Below are 26283 nucleotides of genomic sequence, written 5' to 3'. Positions count from 1 at the left end.
GTTGCTTCGATACCTCTTGGCTATAGTCAGGGAAGATCATAATCGTAGCATTCTCCAGGCGGATCTCCCCCAGAACTCTGGCTTCTCGCAGGATCAGGTCTCTATCTGCAAAGTTCAAAAAACGGGCGATGACTGGCCGGGGTCGGGCCCCCTCCGGAGGTTTAGCCAAGAGCGCCCTGTGCGCCCGTTCGATAATGAAGCAGGGAGAAAATGGCGCCGCCGGGAAGGTGGTCTTGAGCCAGTTCATCAAGAAGGCCGCCATGTCCTTGCCCTCGATTCCTTCCCTGAACCCCACAAAACGGAGGTTGTTGCGCCTGGACCTGTTTTCCGCATCGTCCACCTTCCATTGAAGGTTACGGTGGGAAGCCTGGAGTTCCGCCACGTCTCTCCTGAGTGCGGTGATCGCCTCGCCATCCTCCTTCAGCCTTTCCTCCGCGGTCGTCACCCTCTCAGATAGGTTTCGGAAGTCCTGGCGGAGCAGAGTCACCTCCGCACCAACCTCGCCGATCTTGGTCTCCAGCGCCGAGCGCAACGCTTGTATGTCCGTCCTGGACGCCTGGATGGCCTCCAGCACTACAGTCATGTCGGGGCGGGAGCCCGGTGGTTCGGCCATCGCCCTCGGGGCTGCAAAGTTGTCCATGGGCCCCTGCTTCAGCGCCCTGGAGGCCATTTCCTTCTTCCCCATGGTCCCCCCGTGGACAGGGGGGGAAAAGCAGTGAGACCCGAACCGTGGGTCCCGAGAGGGGCAGACGGGGAGCAAAGGTTGGGTGGCTCGCCCCGCTCTCAGCCTGCGCCGTCCGTGGGTGCGTCGCACCGGTGGGTGTAGATCGGGGAGGTGCTCCGGTCAGGGTGGTCTGGACGTGTCCGGATGTCTGGCCGCTCTCTCGACGTGCCTCTCCCGTTCGACCTTTAGCTCTCCACTGTGTCCCGGCTGGGCGGGATCCCGCCGTAGCACTCACAGCCCGCCGCCATCTTGGCCCAACGGCTCTCCCGGCCAAATGTCCAACGAGGGTCCGGAATGTCTCCCCGGTTCAGCGTTCCAGGTGTGGACCAGTCAAGGGGTGGCACAGCATGGTCTGTCCCTCGGTCTGGCCACCGTCAGTCGAGCGGTGGGTCAGCGATCTCGCCGTCCTCCGCACCTCGCCGCCGCCATCTTGGATACCCGCTCCGCGGCGTAGCCTCTCCGCACTCAAAAATCCGAGAAAGCCCACACAACCACCCGGGTCACCAGTACATTGTGGAACGGAGAGGTTTTCCTGCAGGGTGGTGTGGTTTTCAGGCTCGATGGCAAGGATTAAAGTCGGATTCTGGGGCAACTCGGCCGGAGCTCCGGCGAGGCACGTCTAGTCAGCCATGTCGTTGGCCACGCCGGGGAATTGGATTTTTATCCTCACAATACCCTAACTGTACACAATGCCTGTCAAGCCACCCAGACATGCCCCACACTGACACACAGCCAAAGACACATACCAGATGGCAGCAGCAATGGAGGACAATAAATGGATAAGACAAAATGGATGGGAAGACAAGGAGCTAGCCGCATGTCTACATCACATGCAAGAAAAGGAACAGATCACAACACCCTTAGGCCAACCAATAACACATGGCTGGCACAGTGAGGGAAATCAAACCACAGTGAGCTATGTGCGACAACTCAGGGAGACAGCAATGCAAGCCATGCATAGGCACAGGGATGATAGGAAGTGTCTGACGTCAAATAGTAATCAGCCACACATCTGTACCTACTTAATAGACATGTGTATGCCATCAGCACAACACACAGGGCCCATTGACATACTCCATGACTGTCAAACACAACTTGGACCCTTCACACATACCCCTCCTCCACCTACCTCACGCCTACACCACAGAACACAAGTGTCAAACACACAGAATGGTGCAAATAATGTCCTGTGAATACACTGACAACCAATCACACTCCCTGGCGTGCATCCACAAACATCACACACACACTCAGGGATGCCTGAAACAATGCTGGCACAAAAAACAATAGCCAATCACAAACTTCACAAACAACACTCACAGAAGTACAACAAGCCCAGACATGTGCAGACAAACAGTGGAAAGGCAATGGGATCACATACAGAACATGAGTACAGAGCACCATCACTCACGACCAAAGCACAGACACCATACACCAACACAGACAAGCAGTGAATCATCTCAAAACAATCATGGACATAAATCAGGAGCAATGGTCTAATAAGAAAACACAGACAGACATACCACACCACCCATCAAGTCAACATGCTGTAATAGTCTACCGCATGCATGCACATGCACAATCCTGACAAGTGACAGGTCAAATATGAGAGGACAAACCGCCAAGGTGCACTCACAAAAATATTAGGAACAAGAATACACCTAAGTGCATGTGACAGACACAGAAGTAATGCACACTACACTTGCAACACACATCTGAATGTATCATAATGCACAAACAACTCACACACAATGACATGCAAATAGAACATCACACACAGAGCATCTGTCAGCTGAAAGAGACAACACAGGCCAAACACTGCACACATCCACAGCAAACACACAACAGATGCACATGCCAATCCATCACATTGCAAACACAGCTGTACATCAGGTGATGCACACCCAGCAATTGCAATGCAACATACACTCACAGCACTGCATGCACAACAAGCATTTTGTGCACACCAACTAAACCAGTAGCTCACATATCTGAGTGCCAAAACATGAACCCCAACAACACAAATCACCACAGCACACAGGCAACATCACACTCAGGAAGGGTAGCAGTACCTCAGCAAACACACATACAGTTTACCCATCACCCACAGATGCACACGTCTCGGACACCCAGGTGCAAACAACATGACCAGAGGACTGTGCAGCACAAACAGTTGCAATGCATATGAGCAACCATGACTGCAAATTAGTACAAGAAAATCACACATAACCAAATGGGAAGCTGTCCTGAGTGGCACATTGGTCTTGTGCACAGATCAGCACCACAAAGAAAAATGTAACAAATGAAGTGGTGCGGAGGAACACACACTGGCAACCCAAGGGGATAGCTGACATGATAGTGAAGTGGTGTGTACGTCAGTAGTGGACATGGCAGGAGTGCACCATACACAAATATATGGAGTGCTCACTCACAATGGGTAGACATCTTAAGCACAGATAGGGGATGGTACAACTCCCCATCGCACATGCCATACTGGAGCAAATAAATGGCTCAAGTGACAGCAATGCATGAGAAAACACACCCACAATGTCAGTGTGGCTGAGCAGGTCTGCACAGTGAGCACACACAGTATCCATACACATGGCTGCTCAAAAAAACACAACACTGACTTGCCAAACACACACTCTGCATACTCACAATTGGCCCTAACAACAAGTAGGTGTCCACCAGAAGTGCAAGGACACACCACCACACTGCACAGTGCACAACCTACAACTCCCACAAGTGCACACAATCACAAGCCCAGGGCTGACTAATCCAACTAACAGACACTCAAATCCAGTTTGACACATTTATGCAGTTGCCATCGCAGGGGCACACACACATCAACACTACTGATAAAGTCACCCTCTTCACACTGCACACTTCATGACCACCTAAGTGCACACATTGAAATTTACCCATGTGACTAGGATGACTGGTCATCACAAGATGAGCATACACCAACCCTGCTGTTGACACATCAAGAAAGATCACACAGACATGATGGACCCTGGCCAGCCTGCCTGCAGTCCTGTGGATATAATTCCCCTCTGTGCTGGCAGTGCATCCAAACATGACGTGTACAATTTAGCTAACATCACCATAGATTGATTATGATAACAGTAGTTTATCACAAACAACCATCATTGCACCCCAAGCCTCAGAGACAAGAAGAACATAAGTGCCTGTCACCTCAGCAAAACCCCGAAACAGTGAAATCAGCCACTGGCAAAGTTAAAGTGGCATGCACATAAAACCATTTATTTAGCAAGGACACTGACAAAGCAGACAACAGGACTAACTATTACATATTACACAGATAGGCATCAAAAGTAGACAAGAGCATGGAGAGTGGCCAATTCAAAGTGCAGAGTTGTCACATGAGTTCCCACACAGTGAATGGGCAAACATAGCGATAAACTGCAAGGCCTGTGGGCAGTACAAAATGCAAAGTAGGCACAGGTGTGCATGAGAACCTGCACAAGGAAAGGGAAAACACAGTAATACACAGTAAGGCCAGTGGCCAGTACAAAGTGCAAAGTAGGCACATGTGTGCATGAGAACCTGTACAGGGAATGGGCAAACACAGTAATGAACAGCAAGGCCAGTGGCCAGTACAAATTGTAAAGTAGGCACATGTGTGCATGAGAACCTGCACAGGTAATGGGTGAGACTGTACACTGCCATGGTCAGCAACACAGTTAGGGGGATAGCAATGGGCAGTCCAGGCACCACTGGCTGAGAGACAGGTGTGTGAGGGGGACTTTCACTCAGCCTTGGCTGCCAGTTGGACTGAGAGGTGGCTGAGTGTCGGGGCCTGTTGGAGGATTGGGCCTAGGAGAGAGAGGAACAGCTGAGGCAGAGGTATCAGTGGCTTTGGGCTCCGGAGGGCTGCTTGGACCGGGTGATGTGGTGGCACGTGGAGGTGAAGTCATGCTGCCGTGAGTAACAGTGTAGGTGGGAGAATATAGAGAAGTGCCTTTCCACTTCTTGGGGACTCGATAGGCACAAACTGTCTTGGGAGAAGTGGTAAGTGGGACGGGCACAACAGGCACGCTCTCCACCAAAGCTGCACCAGGTGCAGCCGGTGGGCCTCCATCTGGGGACCTGCTAGATATCGAGGTACACTTGGCCTGGCCTTGCCTTTTCCTCTCCATTACGTATTTACCAGGCAAACCCCCTACAGTGACCTCCTTTACCTGCTTCACAGGGTTCTGGATGGGAGTAGAGGTTGTGGGTGAATCTGCCGTGGCGGGCTTTTTCTGTAAACTTTTAGCAGGCACCAGCTTCACAACAGGCACAGGAACTGACTGCTTTTCTCTGCAAGATGCTTTTGGGACAGGAGAGACCTTGCCTGGGGATGCCTCTGAGGCATGTGAGCCTGAGACCTGCTTCTTGGCATGGTGCCCTTAGTGTCACCTGAAGTTATTTGGCCTTTGCGCTCTGGTGTGGCTTTGGTTTGTTGGGGGATGGTGTCTGTCCTCTAGCCCACTCGGACCGCTGCTATTGTGTGCTGCATGTGGTGTATCTTGAACCTGAGGTCTGTGGTGTGCGGTCACTCTCATTAGATGTAGCCACTGGCAGGGGGTGGCCAACTGACTGGAGCTGGACTCTGAGCCAAATGGCTGCCATCACTGTGGAGGACAAAGACTGGACAGTCCTGTGTAGCCCACCCACGTCTGAATGAATGCCCTCCATGAAGGCAACTACTTGTGCCAACTTCTTGTAATGTTTCAAAAGAAGGGGGGACCCCACATCAATACAAGGCAGGTAGACGGGGAACAAAACAGAGTATCAAAGCAGAGGGGACCTGCCTGAGGGATAATAAGGATGGCCTAGGATAGGTCCAAAAGTTACATATCACTCTGAACCCACGAGGATATTTCACAGACACATAGCAAAGAGAATTTTATCAAAATACATTTTATTATACATTATGACAATTCATTCTTTCATTTTCATTAGACAGTTTAAGGTTATAAATACACAATAAAAAGATTTTTTGAATGGAATGTAATAAGTACTAGACAGGGCCCATATTCTCGTGGTTAATCTCACCAACACTCACACAAACATTCATAAACAATCATACTTCACTTCACGTAGTTGCCACAGATGTGTAAGATGGACAAGGGACAGAATGGTATACAGTTACAAGGAGGTTTTTTGTAGGTTCCAGAGATGGAACAAGCGCCTTCATCAGGGCGGAGGGAAGTTAGGGCAAGAGGCAAGATGTGGGCCACAGGCGATAGGAAGTTTCCTGTTGAGGTAATATATTAAAATAACATTAGTCCAAGGAGCATCCATAAAGGGGTTCAGAGTGATCAAGTTTCAAACAATAGAAGCACAAATTTACAGCAAGGAAGAGTAATAGTTAAACTCCAGGAGTTTCAATGATCAGATGGCCCGCATATAAATAATATCCACACGTACAAATGGCAACTCTGGATATAGGGTAGCTAGTTAGGATATCACAATTACCTTAGGTAGATAAAAGGTGTCGTTGAGCGACAGTACCCTGCTCGCTAGGGGATCTGAGAGACTGGTAGGATTTTTAGTAGTTACCAGAACAAGAGGCGGCTGGGGGATATCAGGTAGTGTTTCATTTCCCAAATCAGGAGGTCTGATGAAACTGGGATCAAAAGAAATAATGGGAAAAGTGGACGATTAGAAATAAAATAAGATAACAAGGTGGATAATCTCAGGGGGTCCATAGGTGGATGGAAGCCCCGTATATCAAGAGGCTTAAATTGGATGAATAAACAATGCGCTACATGCGCATATTAAAACACAATTACGGGATGAAGGATAGCACGGGGAGGTGAGAGGTTTAACTAAGAGGGGGAGGTGCATTTTTAGGCGGGGTCCGACGCTTACCTCTTACTCTGGTTACACTATGAGTAACCTCCTGGGTTGGAAGAGGGGAAGGCACGAGGGGGAAGGATGCCCATTCCTCTCTGGGACTCCCGGAGAAGAGAATTAGTGCTGTGGAGATTCTCTCCTAGATGTAAAATATAAATAAAGTAGCTATGAGGTCAGGAACTAACTCCCAGGGGTAGAACATTAGGAGAATGGGGCCAGTAGGATGAATGATGGGGCATCTCACCTGTTAATTCAGTACAGTACACCTGCAATTTAGGAAGTGGACGCCATCTTTAAGTCCGGGGAGGTGGTTTCACGGGAAGAAAGGACAGGGTGAAGAGTGCCCGTTCCTCTCTAAAGGCTCCCAAAAGAGGCAGTAGGTGGAGGGAACAACGTCTCCTACATGGGGGAAACAAATAGGACGATAGTGAGGTCAGGGGCAGACTCTCGCTGAGTCAAGCGCCGGTTAAGTGATATCCAGGGATCGATACCACGGCGTCGGGACAGGAAGGCATCTTACCTGTTTATAGGTTAGAAACGCGTTTCTCCGGGAGGCGAATCGACCGCTTGCTGGAGGCCAGATCAAGGACTGGGGAAAGACTCAGTGGATCTGTTAAAGCGGCCGCCGAGGTCATGACCCGGACAAGATCTCGCGGGTTTTCAGTGAATCCGTGAAAGAATGGAAAAGCTAGTACGTTGCAGATATTCGGCGGGAGAGGGAAAAATTGTGCGGCAATATTGGAATATCAGGGATACATTCTGGCCATGTGGAGGGATAGATAGTAAAGCGGGTTTATGTCCGAGTCCATTTTTAGGGTGGATGATAGTGAGAAATGAAGGAAAAACAAAATAAACAGGCATAGGAGTTAGTATATAAGGGAGGTGTCTAAAAATAGAGTACGAAAAAATGCAGCCAGAGTGTGCTGGTAGTTAAACACGTGGTTCAGAATCTTCCTAGACTCAGACGCGCCCAACTGGGATAGATGTTTATGCTACTCGAGGAGGGAATCAGTCAAATCAGAGCAGGACCTGCAATTCAAGATAGAGGCTGGATATGTAGTTAAAGGTCTCAATACCCTTAAAAGTACAGAGAAAACAGAAAAATCCAGCATATGGCAGACATATAAACTTCGAGGCCCACTAGGGCCGGGATAGTCTAAATAAGAGCATTGGTCCAGGGGCATTCCTCATTAAGTCCCCTCGCAACACTGTCAAGATATACATTCCAGAAAACCTCTCTCTTTTTCCTTAGTGTGGTAGGGTTGATTCGGGGGTCAGCTCGTATTTTCTCTAAAATGGACCACCTAAGATCTTTTTCCAGAGTTTTTTTTGAGATCTGCTTCTTGGCATGGTGCCCCTTAGTGTCACCTGAAGTTATTTGGCCTTTGCGCTCTGGTGTGGCTTTGGTTTGTTGAGGGATGGTGTCTGTCCTCTAGCCCACTCGGACCGCTGCTATTGTGTGCTGCATGTGGTGTATCTTGAACCTGAGGTCTGTGGTGTGCGGTCACTCTCATTAAATGTAGCCACTGGCAGAGGGTGGCCAACTGACTGGAGCTGGACTCTGAGCCTATGACAGCTGAATGGCTGCCATCACTGTGGAGGACAAAGACTGGACAGTCCTGTGTAGCCCACCCACGTCTGAATGAATGCCCTCCATGAATGCAACTACTTTTTCCAACTTCTTGTCATGGTCTAGGAAAGCATTAAGGAGAGTTGTCTGACCCACACAGAGCTGGCCCCAAAGGTCCACAGCCTCAACGCTGAGGGCAGCAGGGGAGACCGGGGCAGGTGTGCCTGGGGGAATGTCACTCTTCCCTTCTTACTGGTGAGAGCATGTGCAGCACTAGTGGAAGGAGTTGGGAGGGTGGGCATTGGACGATGCGGGGTGGAAGAGGAGGATGAGTTCCCGCTCCCTGTGCCCACCATCATAGATGTGTCACCGCTGGCGTCAGATGACGTTGAGGTTGGTGTCTGTGGCTGTGATTCCTCAAGCAGACTCCTGTCCCTCTCCAAGGCGCTTGTCACATCAGTGTCAGTGAGATCGTGTGTAGCAGTCGTGCCTGATGCCTCACCTCTGGTGTCCATCCCCTGTCCTTCTGTGCCCACGGTAGATGCTGCAAGTGACAGAGACGTAGGTTCAGTTCAGTGGCATTAACACAAACATCATATGCAAGCAAAGCACAAAACAATATGATGATATCCCCATGTTGCACACCAACCTGTGCTGTAACATTGTGCAACCTTATTTCCAAAGTCGAATTTTGTGTGTTATCATGCAAACTTGCCATAAGTGACCCATGTGATGCCCACACAGCCAAATATCCTGCCAGTGGCTCTGTGTAACCAGACATACAGAAGCCTCTGATCATCCCTAGGGCCCTGAGAGGGAAAAATATGTACCAACCAACAAGTTGCCACACTCACATCTGGAGTATACAGACTCCAAAATATCAGTCCACATTTGCCATGAGCTCATGCTATCCACCATGTCGTACTTTGGGACACAACTACAGTTGCACATTGGTGTCAGATGTGTAGATCCCAGGGAATTCTGATGTCAGACACTGCACACATTGATGTATGCACACTAAGATGAGGCTCACTGCCGTTCCCTTCCATGGGATGTCCCTGAGTTCCCCAATGCAGCTGATGCGAGAAGGCCACAACTCAGAATGCAATGTCAAGGGCCATTACTTCAATGACAAGAGAAAGTACAGGGAGGGAAAATGCATGACAGCTGCACCCAACACAGAGGCCACTTATAAGCCATTGAATCACACTAGCAACATCACAGAGCTTAGCACTAGCTCAAGCTTGGAACACATGCAGTCACTCACAACCAAAGTCACCCTTCCCGAATACTCACCCCCAACTTGCTACTGATGGTCCTTTAAACGTGCATCCAGCTCAGGCTGGGTCATAGCGGCCATTAATGGTGTCATGCTCCTGCGTGCCAACCTTTCATTCTGAGGGAGCAGCCCAACTTCATCTCTGCCACATTTTTGCTCAGTCAGCAGATGTCATCCCACCTCTTGTGACAGTGTGTGCGCTGTCGATTGGAGACACCCTGAGCCCGCACCTTGCGTGCAATGGCCCTCCTCACTGCCTTACGCTGGTGGACTTTGAGCTGCAGGCAGGGGAGACCAGAGGGGGAAAATTCAGGTACACAGGGTTATGAACCACTATCTCTCAGTACAGGAGCACAATACCAACTCAGCTCTACTTCACAGATATGTCAAGCAGAGACAATACAGCATTTTACTTAGTACATAAGCATGGGATAATCATACATAAATGTATGCAGGTATGAGGGTGGACACAGTACCTGCCCATCTCATTCACATGCACGATGCCAGCACAGAAAATTATGTGCAGGGGGCCCACATCTGCTATCCAGTTTGAGGGTGAGCAAGACACACTATATATTGGAAAATATGTTTCTCGAGCAGAATCACTGTGTCCAACACTGCACAGCCCTCGATGTCCTTGCCCTGTGAATGGTTCACTGTGTCAGGGAGGTCATATTTGGGGACATGATCTTACAATCTCACATCATTCTCACAAGGTCTGTTGTGTGCAATCTACAGAGCTGAGATAGCTCTTTGATGGATAGTCTAGCAGACAACCCATATGTACCACTCTGTACATTCAGTGATGTGTCCTTTTCAGATTGGGCAGTGAATGTGCAGGCCAGGTGGGCTCACACTGAGGCCCAACGTGGGGCATCAGAAATGTCACATGAAGGGACAATATGAGAGGGCAAACAGTGCCTACACATGCGAGACAGTACACATGCTGATGGAAATGGAAGGGGCTCTGTACAAAAGTAACAACAATCTGCTGTGCCTTAGGTGAATTACCACCAAGATTGTCACCCTCTGGCATTTAAGTCTTGTGCATAGTGCCGACATATACATGGTGGCCATATTGAGTCAGACACACTTCCATCAGTACCCTCTGGACGTAAACCCTTGGTAATGTCACAGATGAGCTTGTGAAGAACATCATGGACCCGCACATCCATTCACACAGGCAATTTCTGTCCTGACTCCTGCTTAACAAATTTGCTGTGTCACTTTATGGCTGAAAAATAATGCATCCCCCTCCCATTCTGATATGCAGCCAGCGAAACGTGTAAAATAGGCTATACACCCCTCTCCCCTGGAGGCAGCATGTATGACACAACCCCACATTCTCAGGCACATACTGCAGCAGATAGACTTTATGTGTGCACTCTCCGCACTCTCACTCCCACTCTGAAACACTTACCTTGATATCTTGAGCACCATATAGCCTCCCATACTGTGCGAGCACCTCGTCCACCAGGACCTCCAGCTCCTCTGTGGTGAAGGGACGGGCCCTGATGTTCTCAGTCCTCAACATGAGTGGGTCCAGGAGCAGCAGCAGTTGGTGGTGAGGGGTGTCAGGCAGCAGTGTCTGGAGACAGGAGTAGCAGCAGTTGGGGGTGAGAGGTGTCAGGCAGCAGTGTCTGAAGACAGGAGCAGCAGCAAGTGGTGGTGAGGGGTGTCAGGCAGCAGTGTCTGGAGACAGGAGCAGCAGCAGTTTGTGGTAAGGGATGTCAGGCAGGAGTGTCTGGAGACAGGAGCAGCAGCAGTTGGTGGTGAGGTATATTAGGCAGCAGTGTCTGGAAGCAATGGAAATGAGAGGCTCTCTCCACACATATATAACCCCCTGGGGTAGTTTCAGGGGTTCTAAGCAGCTGCAATTGGTGTTCCAGGTCCGCTTTTTTTCAAATGTATCCAATGACCGACGATTTTCAAAATTGCCTTAGGCTACCACGATTGCGGTTCCCATTAGCTGTAAGGGCTTGGGCATTGGCGGTGACACACCGCAGGGGCCAGGCAGTCGCTACCTCGAAATGACTGGTAACCACTGGATCCAGTGACCGTGATTTGGGTGGTGGAGCACGTTGACAGCACCTATTGACACATCATGCTGTGTCAATAGCCAATGGCCTGTTCTCAACAGTGCACAGTAGACATCTGACTCCTTGCACAAGATAGTGCACACAATGCAAAGGTAACATTTAGCCCACTGCTGACTAAACATGCCGTGTTGGTGTATATATGTTTTAAAAGTATTGGCATGTACACCCTCACATGTTCCTTGTGATATTGCTGGGCATATACACAGATCATTGTTGTGATGGACTCTCCAATGGGTACACATGTCAATGCGTGATAGGGAAGAGTAAATCACAGTGATGATTGTCTGACTTCACAATGTACATATTCCACTGTCTACTTTGCTTGGCTCATGCACATACTTGTTGTTAATGCACAGAATGTGCTCATTGTGTTGTTGATGTGTGCCCTGTTTGACTTACGCAGTAAGGTGTGGCAGGTACAGCAGCTAGGTAGGAGACAGTAGTGTTGCTGTTTCACACATATGCTGTACTACTGTCAGTGCTGGTTATGCAAGATGTGGTCATCTACCTTCAGGTACTCACATAGTCAGATATTTTTTCAAGGTACTCACTGTGTGAACAGTGGACAAGTGTATGACTAGTGTAGCTGAAGGTATACCTACATGTATGTTGTGCTGTAAGCTGAGGTGTGATGCCAGTCATTGTTGGCATTGTGTCAGTCAAATCGTAAGATGTAGGACACATCACATGGTGGATTGCAATGACATGTGTCACCTTTCATCTCACCTAAGAGGCGTCCAAATGTGCATCGTCCCTTCACAGTGCTGGCGGACATGGAAGATGAGGACGTCATATGGAAATTCTGTCTGGATCAACCCACCCTACAAGACTATATGCTCTGCTGGAACCCTACCTGCGGCCTTGCAGAATGTATCCAACTGCTTTGACACAAACGTGTACAGTGTTGGCGGCCCTGCATTTCTTTGCTATTGGTTCATTCCAGTACACGGTGATCGCCGCAGGTGGGATGTCACAACCTATGTTCAGCATGGTGCTACGTGATGTCCTGTCCGCTATAATGAGCTACAAGGACAGATACAGCCATTTCCTCACGAGGCGTGAATTGGCAGCTGTGAAAGCTGATTTGTATACCCTTGGCCACATCCTAATGTTGTTGGTGACATTGACTGCACACACATTGTCCTGATTCTACCACAGGCACGTGAGCACATCTACAGGAACAGGAAACATTTCCATTCCATCAATGTGCAAGTGGTGTGCCAGGCAGATATGATCATCTCACACGTCTGTGCAAATTTTTCTGGCCCGGCCCATGACTCGTACATCCTGTGTAACAGCAGTGTGCCACAGCTGATGGCTAATCTTCTTCCAAAGCGTGCATTGATTTTGGGTGAGTATGCAGAGTCAAGTAGCGTGCTGTGTGTGTGACATGCTGTCCTCTGCCACAGTTACATATTACAAAGTTGGTCTGTGTATCTCACACATAGGTGACTCTGCACATCCCAACCGTCCTTGGTTGCTGAGCCCACTGCGGAATCCCAAGGCAGCTACAATGATGCCCATGGGAGGACACATTGTGTGGTGGAGCGTACTTTTGGTCTTCTGAAATCACGGTTTCGCTGCCTGGACAAGACCAGAGGTGCACTGATGTATTCGCCCAAAAAGGTATGTCAAGTGGTAGTTGCATGCTGTATGCTCCACAACCAGCCCTTGCGCAAGAAGACCCAAGTCCAGTGACGATGATAGTGGAGAGGAGGAAGGTGTCGACCTGCGTCAACAGCTCATCAACTGCTACTTCCCTCGAAGGTGAGTGCCAACATGCAACTGTGCCAATGTTTGCTAATGTCGTTGTTGTTGTAAAGGTCTAGGTGAGCTGTGTGACTGCAGCCTGTAGTTGACTCTGTGCTGGCTGCTAATGTTTCTGGGAAAAAGAAGAACAAGGGAGACCCTACTCACAACGGAACCAGGGTAACGTGTTTATCCAAAGAACAATGGTTCCTGTGGCACAATAACTTGTACAATTTATATTTAGTACAACAGCTAAGTAGCGTATTCAAGTTATCATAGAACAGGGGCTTGGCAAAGAAAAAAGCACACTTATACCAGATTCTGGAAAATGATTTTGTAATTCAGATAAGACAATTGTATCAACGACATATATACAAGAAAGTGCAATGTGTCCCCAGTGATATTGTGAGCGAAAACAAACAAAACATAGAAAATAAGTGAACTATACAATTTTTCAGCAATGAGTATTTACAAAAGAGAAAAGACCAAACGCAACAGTAAATCAATTTGTAATCAGTGACTATCTGCAGTCATAGAGCACTGTGTTTGAGGGGTTCATTCCCTATGGCATCAACGGCGTTTCGACCTATTAGATGAAGGTCTCGTCAGGACTAGACAGTGAGGGACATCTCGTGGTGTCTTTAAATACACCCCATGTGTGATAAAGTAATAGAGTCAACTTACAGTGAACCCAGCCGGGCACACTGTCATGGAATACGTGGTAGTCCTATATGAGGGCTTGCGGTCAATGCCGATGTAGCAAAAGAAGAACAGGGAGGTACCTGTTAGGAGATTAGACCCGCTCGATAGCGTTATCCTGGTCGTCTGTTTGATGACAGAATCCTGTCATCAAACAGATCTTATCAAGCACATTATCTCCGATTTAGTGGCAGTTTCCTGCCAATAAAGCTGTGATAATTTTATCACCTGTTCTTGATAATATGCCACCTAGTCCCACTGGACTTGCATCCACTACTATCTTGGTGAATACATTTGGTTCAAAGTACTTTAAGTTTGCAGCTGTCGCTATGCCATCTTTTATTCTCTCAAATGCACCTTTACACTCCTTGCTCGAAGAAAAGGTTCTCTCCTCCATAGTTAGCTCTATAAGCAGTGCACTGACAGTAGCATAATCCTTGATATAAGGGAACAATAGCTAGCCATTCCTAAGAAAGAGCGTAACTCCGTTATATCAATCGGACAAGACGTCGCTACTAATGATGACACTTTATTTGGATCTGGTCTCATTTCTTTGCTTGAGATATATATGACCATACAATGTTAGTTCTGGTTTACCAATTTCACATTTTTCAGAGTTTAGTGTTAGCCCAGCTTTCATAAGTTTGTGACATACTTCTATTAACGCTTGATCATGTTTGTTTTCTGTTTTTACAAAGACGAGAATATCATCACTAAAATTCATTGAATTTTTTACAGGCCTAATGCGTTCTTTATAATTTCTTGAAAAATGTCTGTGGCTGAACATATTCCAAAAATCTGTCTTTTGGAGCGGAATAGCCCCATATGTGTTGAAAAAGTTGTAATATACCTTGAATTTTTCATCAATTTCTAATTGATGAAATCACTTGCATAGGTCTAACTTTGAAAAAACTGTTGCCCCATTAAAAATACTAATCCTATTCTTCAAATGAGGCCCAGGATGCCTTTTCCTTTCAATTGCAGTACTCAGTATTTTCATGTCAACACATATTCAAACCTGGTTCATGTCCTTTTTTGGCACCACTACAATTGAAGACACGCAAGGTGTTGGACCTGATGCAGGTTCAATTATATCTTGTTTAAGCAAAGAAATTATTTCCTCTTCAACTTTACCTTGAATGTGAATCAGAACTCTCCTATGCACTTGTGCAACAGGTTTCACTTTATCATTTATGTGCAAATAAATAGTTTTTCCTTTTGAATTTTCAAGACCTTTGGTTAAAATAGGAACTTCCTTCAATATATGCTGTTCTATTGTCATATGAAACGTCATCACTAACAGTCCCATTGATTGAGCTGTAACATTACTTAGCAGGCAAGGCCCAGCAGTTTCTCCTTTCAAGATGTGTATTTTTTCCTTAAGAGACACTTCTCCATAAGATAGACTTTTTTCACACGTTCCTAAGCAAGTTACAGGGTCTTTTGCTCCCCATTGAAAAATCTTGACACTCGATGAGACAAGGGAAGGTCTTTCAACCATTTTGTCATATTCAGTTGTACACATGATATTACATGTTGCGCCACTCTCTAACACAAATGGGACTTTCTGCGATCCTACAAATATATCAAACAGATGCTGGTTTTTTTCAATATCTTCCTTTTTCAACAAATTAAATATTTTATCTTAATTTTCTTCTGTCAATAAATGTAGCCGTTCTTGTTCACCTTCATCAGTGGTAGAAGCATCAATATTTTTAATATGTCTAACATACTTTGTGTTTTCTTTCACTTGACTTTTGTACATCATTCCATTGTCTCATCTTTTGAACATGCATACACTGGAAAAATGGTTCATTCTTCATATTCTATACATCGTTGCCCATGGCTGGGCATATATTCATATGCGGAAATGATTGTCCGCATCTATAACATATTTTCATTTCCTTTTTGAAGTTTGTGAGCCTTCCTCTTTTACTAGTTGACTTTTCTGTTTTGCTGTCAGTTCTTTCATTTTTTTTGTTATCTTTTCCTTCAATTTTCTTTTCTTTCTTAGTCATTTTTCGAACTTGTTCTAGCATTTTAACTCTACCTTGTTCCATGCTATTTGCATGTTTTTCTGCTTGAGCATCAGTACGCGCCATGCGTATCATTGTTTTCAAATCAAAGGTTTTCTCCAGTAACTTTTTCCTGAATTCTACTGAATTACATCCTTGAATAATCCTGAACCTGACATCTTCCTCATTATTGAACTTCTCAAATTCACAAAAACCTATTTTTTTCAATTTAGTTACAAAAATGTATCAATTGTCTCGTTGTCTTGCTGACATATCATGTTAAACGCATATCTTAAAAATTCTACATTTCTTTGCAGATAAAATCTCTCATTCAAATTTTTCATTATCCCTTTATACGCATTTTTACATGCATCTGGGAACGTGAAAATTACATCTTTCATTTTGCCACCCACTAAATTAGGAAGTAAACCCTTTGCTTGTTTATCAGTGTATTTTCTACACGTGGCTTTTAAGAAATGCTCAAACCTCCTTGTCCGTTTTTCCCATCTCTGAGCAATCATTTGCTCATTGAAATATCTATATCAAATAGTAAAGGTCTCCTATAAATTGTGCTCAACACGTTTTCCTCCTCTTGGACATATAAATCATCTATATGTGTGTTTGCTGATGTACTTGTTGAGCTTTCACCTTCCTCCAAAATTACACTTTCCATTTTTTTGTTTCACTCTTTCTTGTTTCGAAAGAAAAATTACAGCAGTATACTTATGTATTTTTCCTTTCATTTTTTTCCTTTTCCCCCTTTTTATATATTGCCTGAATTTAAAATGTGTTCCCATTCATTTAAATGTAATGTCCTAAAAGTTGCCTGGTTTCAAAATGGCTGCCAGGTTTTTCAAAATCTCGCATGAACTTCCTCTTGCCAGATTTCAAAACGGCTGCTGGTTTATGACAGATCAGGCTCTCGTGAGACTTCTTATGCACATGCTCTAACAAGGTTCAGATATCAGAAGAAGCCTCGGGCACACATCGGTAAGCATTTCCCTTGCATTCAATTCATTTTTTAACTACGTCGCTTCTCTTTCCATTTCCATGCCACACATGAGTTCACAGCGCATAGATCTAGCAGGCCTTTAACTTTTCATACAGCGATTTTTTTTTCATTAATTCTGTCAATTTTAAATGCTGCATGCCACGTTGAGCTCTTACTGGCTTTAATGGGTTGATCTTGCCTGAGTTTGCATCGGCGCTCGTCGCTAATCTGTAATGATGCGGAGCTTCAATAGTCTTTCAAACGTTTATTCATGTAGACACAGAGCCGTCCACATGCGTGCAGCCGTTACAAAGTCTAATGTTATAATGCCCCTGCACGGTGGAACACTAGATACGTTCCATGTGGTCAAGACTACTTGCTACCATTCTACATGACATCACTATAAGGGTGTTATCCCAAAAGGTAAGCTTCAAAGGGGAAGTCGCCTTTGGTGGGCAAATAGCGATGACACTCCAAAGTGGCTGTCCATTTTTCAGGCAGTCAAGCTGGAGGCAGAGACAGAGAGGGAAAATCACTGCTCAAACCAGTTTATCCAGGGGAGTGTAGGCTCCAGGTGGCCACGCCTCAGGGTGGGTGATCGAGCTCCTAATATCCAAGGAAGAGTCCCAACATCTTGTAAGTGGCCAAATGGTTCACTCTGGTATTGTCAGATGCCACACATCACTGGAAAGCCATCACCCAAAATGAGGGGACCTTGTAGCCCATTGACTACTAAATGCACAGTAGTCTTAGGGTACTTTACTGGGATAAATATGGCACCCTGGATTCTCAGACCATGCCGGATTTGGAATGAGGACTGAGGAAGTATTACCCTGTCCATGGAATCACACAAAGAGGGGCTGGACTGCAGCTCCTGAACTTTGGGCTAGCAATGTTTGGACTGTGCCTGTGGCTCCTAGCTCAAGGAACAATTTAACCCTTAGCCCTAAACCTGTGCTGTGACTCGAAGGATCAGTCTGCTGATACCTTGGAGCCAACTACAGGGACAAAAGATATATATATAATTAAAGGGATTCCCTTTTTATAAAAAACACATGTTTGGTTTGACATAGAATCTTCTAAATACAGCACAACTGACATTTATCTGTTTAGATAATATTAATTTGCTAACATTTGCAATGAAATTTATTGTCAGTGTGTGTCTTTTTAAACAAATTTAGTTTATTAACCAAAATCAAATCATGATTCTGAAGTCTTTGCATGTTTTTAGAAGCACTTGCTAAATGAAATCATGACATTTTCTGTACTAATTTTTTAACCCCTTCCGTGCTCATGATGGCCGGGAGCCGTCATGAGTCACAGTGGGCGTGTGTTCATGACAGCTCCCGGCCGTCATGACACATTGCCCCGGAAATCCCTCTGGTGCGGGCACCAGAGGGATTCCCTTTACACTCCCTAAGAGCCTCGAGAGCTGGGGAAGAGCTTTTCCAGCTCCCGAGGCCCCCACCACTGATTTCCTTGAAATGACAATCGGCGCGCACGTCTTGCTGACGTCATTTCAGTGAAACCAAAACTGAAATGAGACAACTGAATTAAATTTCAGTTTCCCTTTCTACGTGCTCAGGGGGCTATCTCAGCCACCTGAGCACATACAAAGACGGGAGAGGTATCGTTGGAAAGGGGAGATCCCTGTGTGGGATCACCACATGTGGGTGATCCCTAAGCAGGGGTCCACCCACTAGACACCAGGGAGGGGGAAGTGGCCCTTTGGGCAAGGGCCTATTCTCCGACCAATTCAATTTGGCACAATTTAATCTTTTTGGCCCCCTGGGGGGCAGATAGGGCCAGTAGCCCCCAATCTGCTCCCCCAGGGGGGAAATAGCCCACTGGCCACCAGGGATTTTTTATTTTGCATATAAAAATAAGGGTGGGGTCTTCCCAAAACGGGCATGCCCATGCCCCCACCCCCTGAAATCATTACAGTCTTTCTGCCCCCTCTGGGGAGCAGTAGCCACCAATCTGCCTCCCGGGGGGGCAGAAAGGCCACTAAACACCAGGGATTTGTTTTTTAAACTTTTTTTAGGGTGAGGCTGCCCGAAACGGGCATGCCATTGCCCTCACCCACCTGCCCTGGGGGGCAGATGGGGCATTGGCCCCTAATCTGCCCCTACGGGGGAGGAAAACCCACTTGACACCAGGGATTTTTTTTGCACAATTTTATTTAGGGTGGGGGCTGCCCAAAATGCCAATGCCCTCACTCCCCGTCACCATTACAGCCTTTCTGCCTCCCCAGTGGGGCAGAAAACCCACTAAATGCCAGGGATTTTATTTTGCACAATTTGTTTTAGGGTGGGGGCTGCCCAAAACGGGCATGCCAATGCCCCCGCTCCCGCCACCATTACAGCCTTTCTGCCCCCCCCCAAGTGGCAGATGTAGGTAGAAACCCCCAATCTGCCCCCGGGAAGCATTCCACTTGACACCAGGGATTTGTTTATAGCATTTGTTTTTATGGTGGGGGCTGTCCGAAATGGGCACGCCAATGCCCTCACCCCAACCACCGTTACAGCCTTTCTACCCCCCTGGGGTATGGATGGGGGCAGTAGCCCCCAATCTGTATCCCCGGAGTGGCAGAAAGCCCACTATACACCAGGGATTTTTTGGGGGGCAATTTTTGTTAGAGTGCGGGTGTCCTGAAACTGGCACGCCAATTTCCCCATCCCCCCCAAAAAATGAGTCTTTCTGTCCCCCCGGAAGGCAGATGGGAGTTGTAGTACCCAATCTGGCCACCTGGGGGGGGGCGCAGAAAGCCCACTAGGAACCACAGATTTTTTTGTTTTATTCGTGGAGGGGTAGGGGCTGCCCAAAATGGGCAAGACAGTACCCCCATCCCACCCCCAGAAAAATTTCAGTCTTTCTGTCCCTGGAAGGCCAGATGGGGACAGTGGCCCCTGCTTGGGGGTGGGAGCTGCCCAAAATGGTCATACCAATGCCCCCACCCCCACAGAAAATAGCCACAGTCCTTCTGCCAACCTTGGGGACATATCAGGATGAACCCCCTCCCTCGATTCCCCCCCAGGGTGACAGAAAGCCCACTAGACTCTGACTTTTTTTTAGCAATATGTCTACCTGTAGATTTTGGGCCCAAGCACAGATGGAACGTAGAGAAACATAGCAAACCTGTACATTTCTGAAAGCTAGACACCCAGGGGAATCCAGAATGGGTGACTTGACTGGCTCTCACCTCGGTCTGTTACCCACAATCCCTTGCAAACATAAAAATGTGTAGAAAAAACCATATTTTCTTCACATTTCTGTGGTGAAAAGTTCTGGAATCTGCGAGGATCCAAAACATTCTACCCTCCCCGCGTTCTCCAAAGTCTTCCGAGAACAATGGTACCTCACTTGCATGGGTAGGCCTAGTTCACGCACCAGGAAACGGCCCAAAACACAACGTGGATACACCACAGTTTTCGCAGTGAAAACTGACCTTTTTTTTGCAAAGTGCCTAGTTGTAGATTTTGAACCCTAGCTCTGCCGGAACCTAGGGAAACCAAGCAAACCTATACATTTTTGAAAACTAGACACACAGGGGAATCCAGGATGTGGTGACTTTACTGGCTCCCACCAGGTTCTGTTATCCAGAATCCCTTGCAATCCTAAGAATTTGTCCAACAAAACACATTTTCCTCACATTTCTGTGGTGGAAAGTTATGGAATCTGCGTGGGTCCACAAAATTCCACCCACCCCGTGTTCCACAAAGTCTTGCGAGAAAAATGGGGGTTCCCGCACATTAAATATCACTTGAAAAAGAATTCCTGTGAGTGCCGTCCCTTACATGCCAGCAAAAAGGTTTGGTAAAATGGAGAAATATATATTATCCATAGGAAATCCGAAACATTCTATTCCCAATAACTTTGGCGTTGATTAATGAATCTTTGTGAAATTCTCAAAACTTTTGGCCAGCTCCAGTCTGCTCCTATCCTGAAAGTCTCACAGTGATTCGTCAAGTGGTGGCCAAGAAAAAAGGTGGTTCCCAAAACGTGTTTTCCCCATGCAATTTCCCATAGGACCTTTAGCCACAGCAACAGCTTGAACTGCTGAACGGAATGACACCAAATTTGACAAAGAGGTAGCCCTCAGTTTAGACTTGTGCCTTTTGCTTAAATTGTGTCAATCTGTTCAGTAGTTCCTGAGAAAATTACAGTTAAAATCATTTATATATCTATGGGAGCGGTGGATCCGCGGAGTCTGCGCGCATTGTCATAGTACCATCAGCACACCCTTCCGATCATGCTCTGAATGCTAATTAGCTGTCAAGTGGTTGTTAACATTCAAAAGCAGGAACTGTTGGCAGCTATTTTGTGCCTCGGTAGAAGCGAGGCTAAGGAAGTCAGGGGAATATGTGTGCAAAACGTAGAAATGGGGCAGGGTAGAAATAATTTTACCCTCTAGACCTGCATAGGGGCTCCCAGAAGGATCCCCAGGGCCCACAATATTTTTAAAAAAAAGACCCGGCTGGTGCTTGTAGGGTGCGCAGACTCTGCCGTAAAATAAATGAAATAAAATGGAACTTTTTTATAATTAGCCCCCGGGGGGCTAAGTATCAGGGGCAAAATTATTACATTTTATGGGGGCCCAGAGGGGGCCCCAGCCCTGGTGATCGTCACCCCCCACGGCTAAAAAGAAAATGGTTGGGGGAGGGGTCCAAGGTCCACAAAGCCATGGGGACCACCACCCCGGGGCTTTATGTATTGTGGGAGGGGGACTGCGTGGCGCCCCTCCTTGAGGGCCCCGTTAACCCACGGGGCTACAAAAAAATGGTAGGGGGGGATGCAAGGTCTCCAAAGCCCCGGGGACCACCACTCCCCAGGGCTTTATGTATTGTGGGAGGGCCGGCTCCTGCAGTGTCCCAGGGTGTCTATCCCGCCCTCCCATAGCAAGGAAATCTGTTATCTGCTTCAAAATCTAAATCAGATTGCTTTTCCACATGGGGAGCTGCATGTTAGTAGTTCCCATGTGGAAAAGCAGTGGCGGCTCCCAAACGCGTAGAAGTTGTGCACCAAAGGCGCTGGAGTTGCGCACCCTACAGATTATGAGTAATGCATCCAGCGTGTGCACATCAGGGGGCCCCACTGAACGCTGCGCTGTGTGCACGACTTTTGATTTTACCGTAAAAAATAGCCCCTATCAGTAATTTCTAATATCCCCGCGGACCCTATTCCCGGGTCTTATAAAAAATGTTGGGGACCATGGGGGGAGCCACAATGCCCTCAATGTCCCGCCGGCTCCACCCGCCCACCAGGAGCGGTATTGCTTTTCCACAGGGGAGATGCTAACTTGCATGTGGAAAGCAATCTGGTTTGGATTTTGAAAGTGAGAACAGATTTCACTGCTCTGTCTTTCAAAATCCAAACCAAGGGGCATATTATCAAGCAAGGCGATAAAAATTATTGCCGTTTTAATGGGCTTTATATTATGGCCTTTTGAATTCCAATAGAAACCCATGTTCTGGTGTGAAAATGGGCTTCTATTGGAAAGTGGTGCAAGGGTGTTTTAAATCTGGTTTGGATTTTGAAAGAGAGAGCAGGATGATATATGTAGGGTAAGTGAAGGTTAGTGTAGGGGTAACAATTACTATTCTAACTCCAGGGGGTTGCATCTGTAGGGTAAGTGCATGTTAGTGTAGGAGTAACAATTACTATTCTAACTGCAGGAGGGTGCATCTGTACGGTATGTGCTGGATAGTGTATGAGTAACAATTACTATTGCAAATACAGGGGGTTGCATCTGTGGTGTATTTGCTGGATAGTGTATGAGTAACAGTTAGTATGAAATAGAAAGGAGTTAAAGGAGATGGATACACGCTCTTTCACGGTGAACCTGGAAGAAGAGAAAGTGACAAGAGATAATTTCCGACGTGTTTAGGCTTAAGAGCCAGGTTAATCATTAAATGAGGTCTGGCAGATAAGTGAGTACTTATTGTGCAAGAAGCCTTTCGGGGTCTTGTGAAAGCAAGTCATCTTCAATAATTGCCTCCCACTGCATGTACTTGCAAGGTCATCTGATTGGCTCGTATATGAAAAACAGATACTTTCTGCACCTCTTTTTAATTGGTTGTGAAGCATTGTAAGAAGACGTATTACTGATCAATCCCTTTCCTTGCGCAGATTTTGAAAATCATTTGATTGCCTGTTGTGTGGTTAACTCTACCTTCCTGATTCTAATGTTGATTGGCTTGTTTTTTCTATGTGACATTACGATACCCTCACCATGTACGTAGCCCTTTTGTGACTCACTTTATTTTACAATGCATTTCAAAAACTAGTTGTGGTAGGGTGTTTTTAACTTAAACTGGGTACTCTGCTTTCTAGTTTGTTGACTGTAAAGCTATTTAAAAAAATTATTCTATTTTCTATTCTATCATAATTGTGCTGACTTTTTTCCTTTACTGTGGAGTACTATGTTCTTTTATTAAATGTATAATTGTTGAAATCATCATTGAAAGAAAAATGCTCATGTTTTCAAAATATTTTTATTGAGTCTTTTATATGCATCATATGGGTGAAATGCAAAATCGTTTTTTCATTCATTGGTATCACACGTTGGACAACATTTTTTTCATTTTATCATAAGCACTCACTCCTTATGTGTACAATATATAAGTGTTGCCCCATCAGCTTTATTTTAATGTTAGGGCTTTTTATACTTTCAGATAAAGTAGAATAGAAGTGCTACGACAAACACTCCCTCACTACTTCATCTTTCTTTTTTTAAATACATTTCATGTCATTATTACATTTTTCAATCATTTTTAAAAATTGAAAGCATTAACCTTAACATTAACATTTGAAGACACAAATATATTATTGTTTTGAAAAACAAGTGCTTGCAAAGATAATCCTCCTGTTCTTCACAAGTGAAAGTTGGTAAAAGCACTACACAATATAAATACTTTTAGCCCATTTTCACTCAAGAAGATAAAGAGTTTTCTCCTTTATTCTAAAGTATTTCCTTTTTTCGTCGATAGTTTCTTTATGCTACATTTTTCAATCATTAGGAAATACTTGCCTACTAAAAAAAATATTATTTATTATTGTTTCAAATTCTCTGTTGAATGTCATCCAACTCCACTTGAAGGATCATAAAGTTGAATGTAAATTAAAATATATATTAACAATATGATCCCTCTGTGGAAATGAAAGATAAACTCAAGATGATTGCATCGCTCCTAATCATTACTTTGCACGTAGTAATTCCTTAATTAACCTATATTTCTTGTAATGAATGTTTTGTCAACTCGTTATTATATTCCATTTAAACTTAATCATACCACATTCTATAATCATTTAAATATTTTTGCTTTCTTTTTAAAAATTCTCAAACATATACCCATTCAGATTTTTTACCTCTCTTCGATATTCTTTCCTTCCTCCGTCGAAATTCATCCAACTCCTCTGGAGGGTACATAATGTTTTATGTATTTTTAAATATACATTAACAATATGTTCCCTCTGAGGAAATGAAAGATATTCTCAAGATGCTTCTGCAGCCCCGAAGTATTACCTTGCTCATTGTTTCTTTACCCGTATTGATTCTCTGAAATGAAATTAATCATCTCACGGGTGTGGTTTATATACTTTTTGGTTCCTTAACAGTCTATGGGATCAATTTATTGCTCCTCCCACTTTTAACTCACGTTTTTCAGTTGACAGATGTTCTCATTTCCAATGTTTTAGTATGTCACGTGTTTATGTAAACGTGCCTCTTTTCATACTTTTTGACTTTCGTATAATTTCCAAAATGCTTTATTTCTGTAGGTTATTATGTTTTTATACGAGTATTCATATTCATTCCTTTTTTTTACTCTTTATTCTAGTAACTTCCCTTTTTCTAAAAACTTTTTTTATTATTCTTCATCACTCTAAACCCCTATTTTCCCTGCATCCTGTGCCAGAGATACTCCATATTAAACTTAGAGTATTCTAATTTATATCTGAGTATGAATTTATTTACTTCCATTTCTCCGAGTTTTAATACATTTATTCTAATATTTTTAATCTTTCTTTATACACTGCAAGGGATACTGTTATTTGTCTAGTATCACAGTATAAATAAGTGTCCATTTGTCAAAATTGAGAGAGAATGATTTGGTTGGTTGATGTGTTTGCAGTTACATAAGTACGTACATGCTTGCAGTAAGCCAGGCTTTAGGGTATGAAGTGCTTCAAACTCCTATGCATTATGCATGTAGTGGTGTAACCACCTTCACATTTTTGCTGCAGGCCGACAATTTCCCAGTCACTATATTCCCCAGTCCTCCATATACTACAGCTAACTAACTGTAACGTGGCTAAAGCCTATGGTTTTTTAAGTGAATATGTATGTGTGTATATATATATATATATATATCCAACAAAAGAGTTCCTTGCTTTGGGATGCTACTAAAAAGAACAAGCAGGACCCCCTCGGTGACAAACAGAGTCCTTTATTTCCAGCAAGACCGGCATTTCATTCTCAATTCATTTTAAAGAAAGCCCTATGCGTTTTGGTGCTCCTGCACCTTGGTCACGGGCTGGCACTTTATTATCCGGCAGGTTTTACGAGGGCATCAAGTCACCTGATGTTAATACGCCATCTCCTGCCTCCTGATAGGCTGGATCCGGTGCTGTCAATCCAACGGTATGCTGGGACTTGAAGTGTTCCCTCGAAAGTTGATAATGACCCGTAGGTTGTATGCCGGCAATAATCCTTTTGTGCAAATTGTACTTCCCTCCAGTGGGTCTTAGAGAAGGATTCCAGTTAATTTTGCGCTGACACTTGTTATTCCGCTATGCAGAGATTCCAGTATCTCGCAGCGACCTATCGAACATTTAGATGGCGGTGCATCTCCCCGGCCTAGGAACGGCCGTATTTATATCCAACAAAAGAGTTCCTTGCTTTGGAGACGCTACACAAAAGAACAAGTAGGACCCCCTCGGTGACATACAGAGTCCTTTATTTCCAGCAAGACCGGCATTTCATTCTCAATTCTTTTTAAAGAAAGCCCTACGCGTTTCGGTGCTCCTGCACCTTGGTCACGGGCTGGCACTTTATTATCCGGCAGGTTTTACGAGGGCATTTCCAATGTTTTAGTACGTCACGTGTTTATGTAAACGTGCCTCTTTCCATACTTTTTGACTTTCGTATAATTTCCAAAATGCTTTATTTCTATAGGTTATTATGTTTTTATACGAGTATTCATATTCATTCCTTTTTTTTTACTTATTATTCTAGTAACTTCCCTTTTTCTAAAAACTTTTTTTATTATTCTTCATCACTCTAAACCCCTAT

The sequence above is a fragment of the Lissotriton vulgaris genome, chromosome 7 (assembly GCF_964263255.1).
Source record: "Lissotriton vulgaris chromosome 7, aLisVul1.2, whole genome shotgun sequence".
NCBI lineage: Eukaryota > Metazoa > Chordata > Amphibia > Caudata > Salamandridae > Lissotriton > Lissotriton vulgaris.
The sequence above is the reverse complement of the archived record's forward strand: the minus strand, read 5'-3'. Positions refer to the sequence as shown.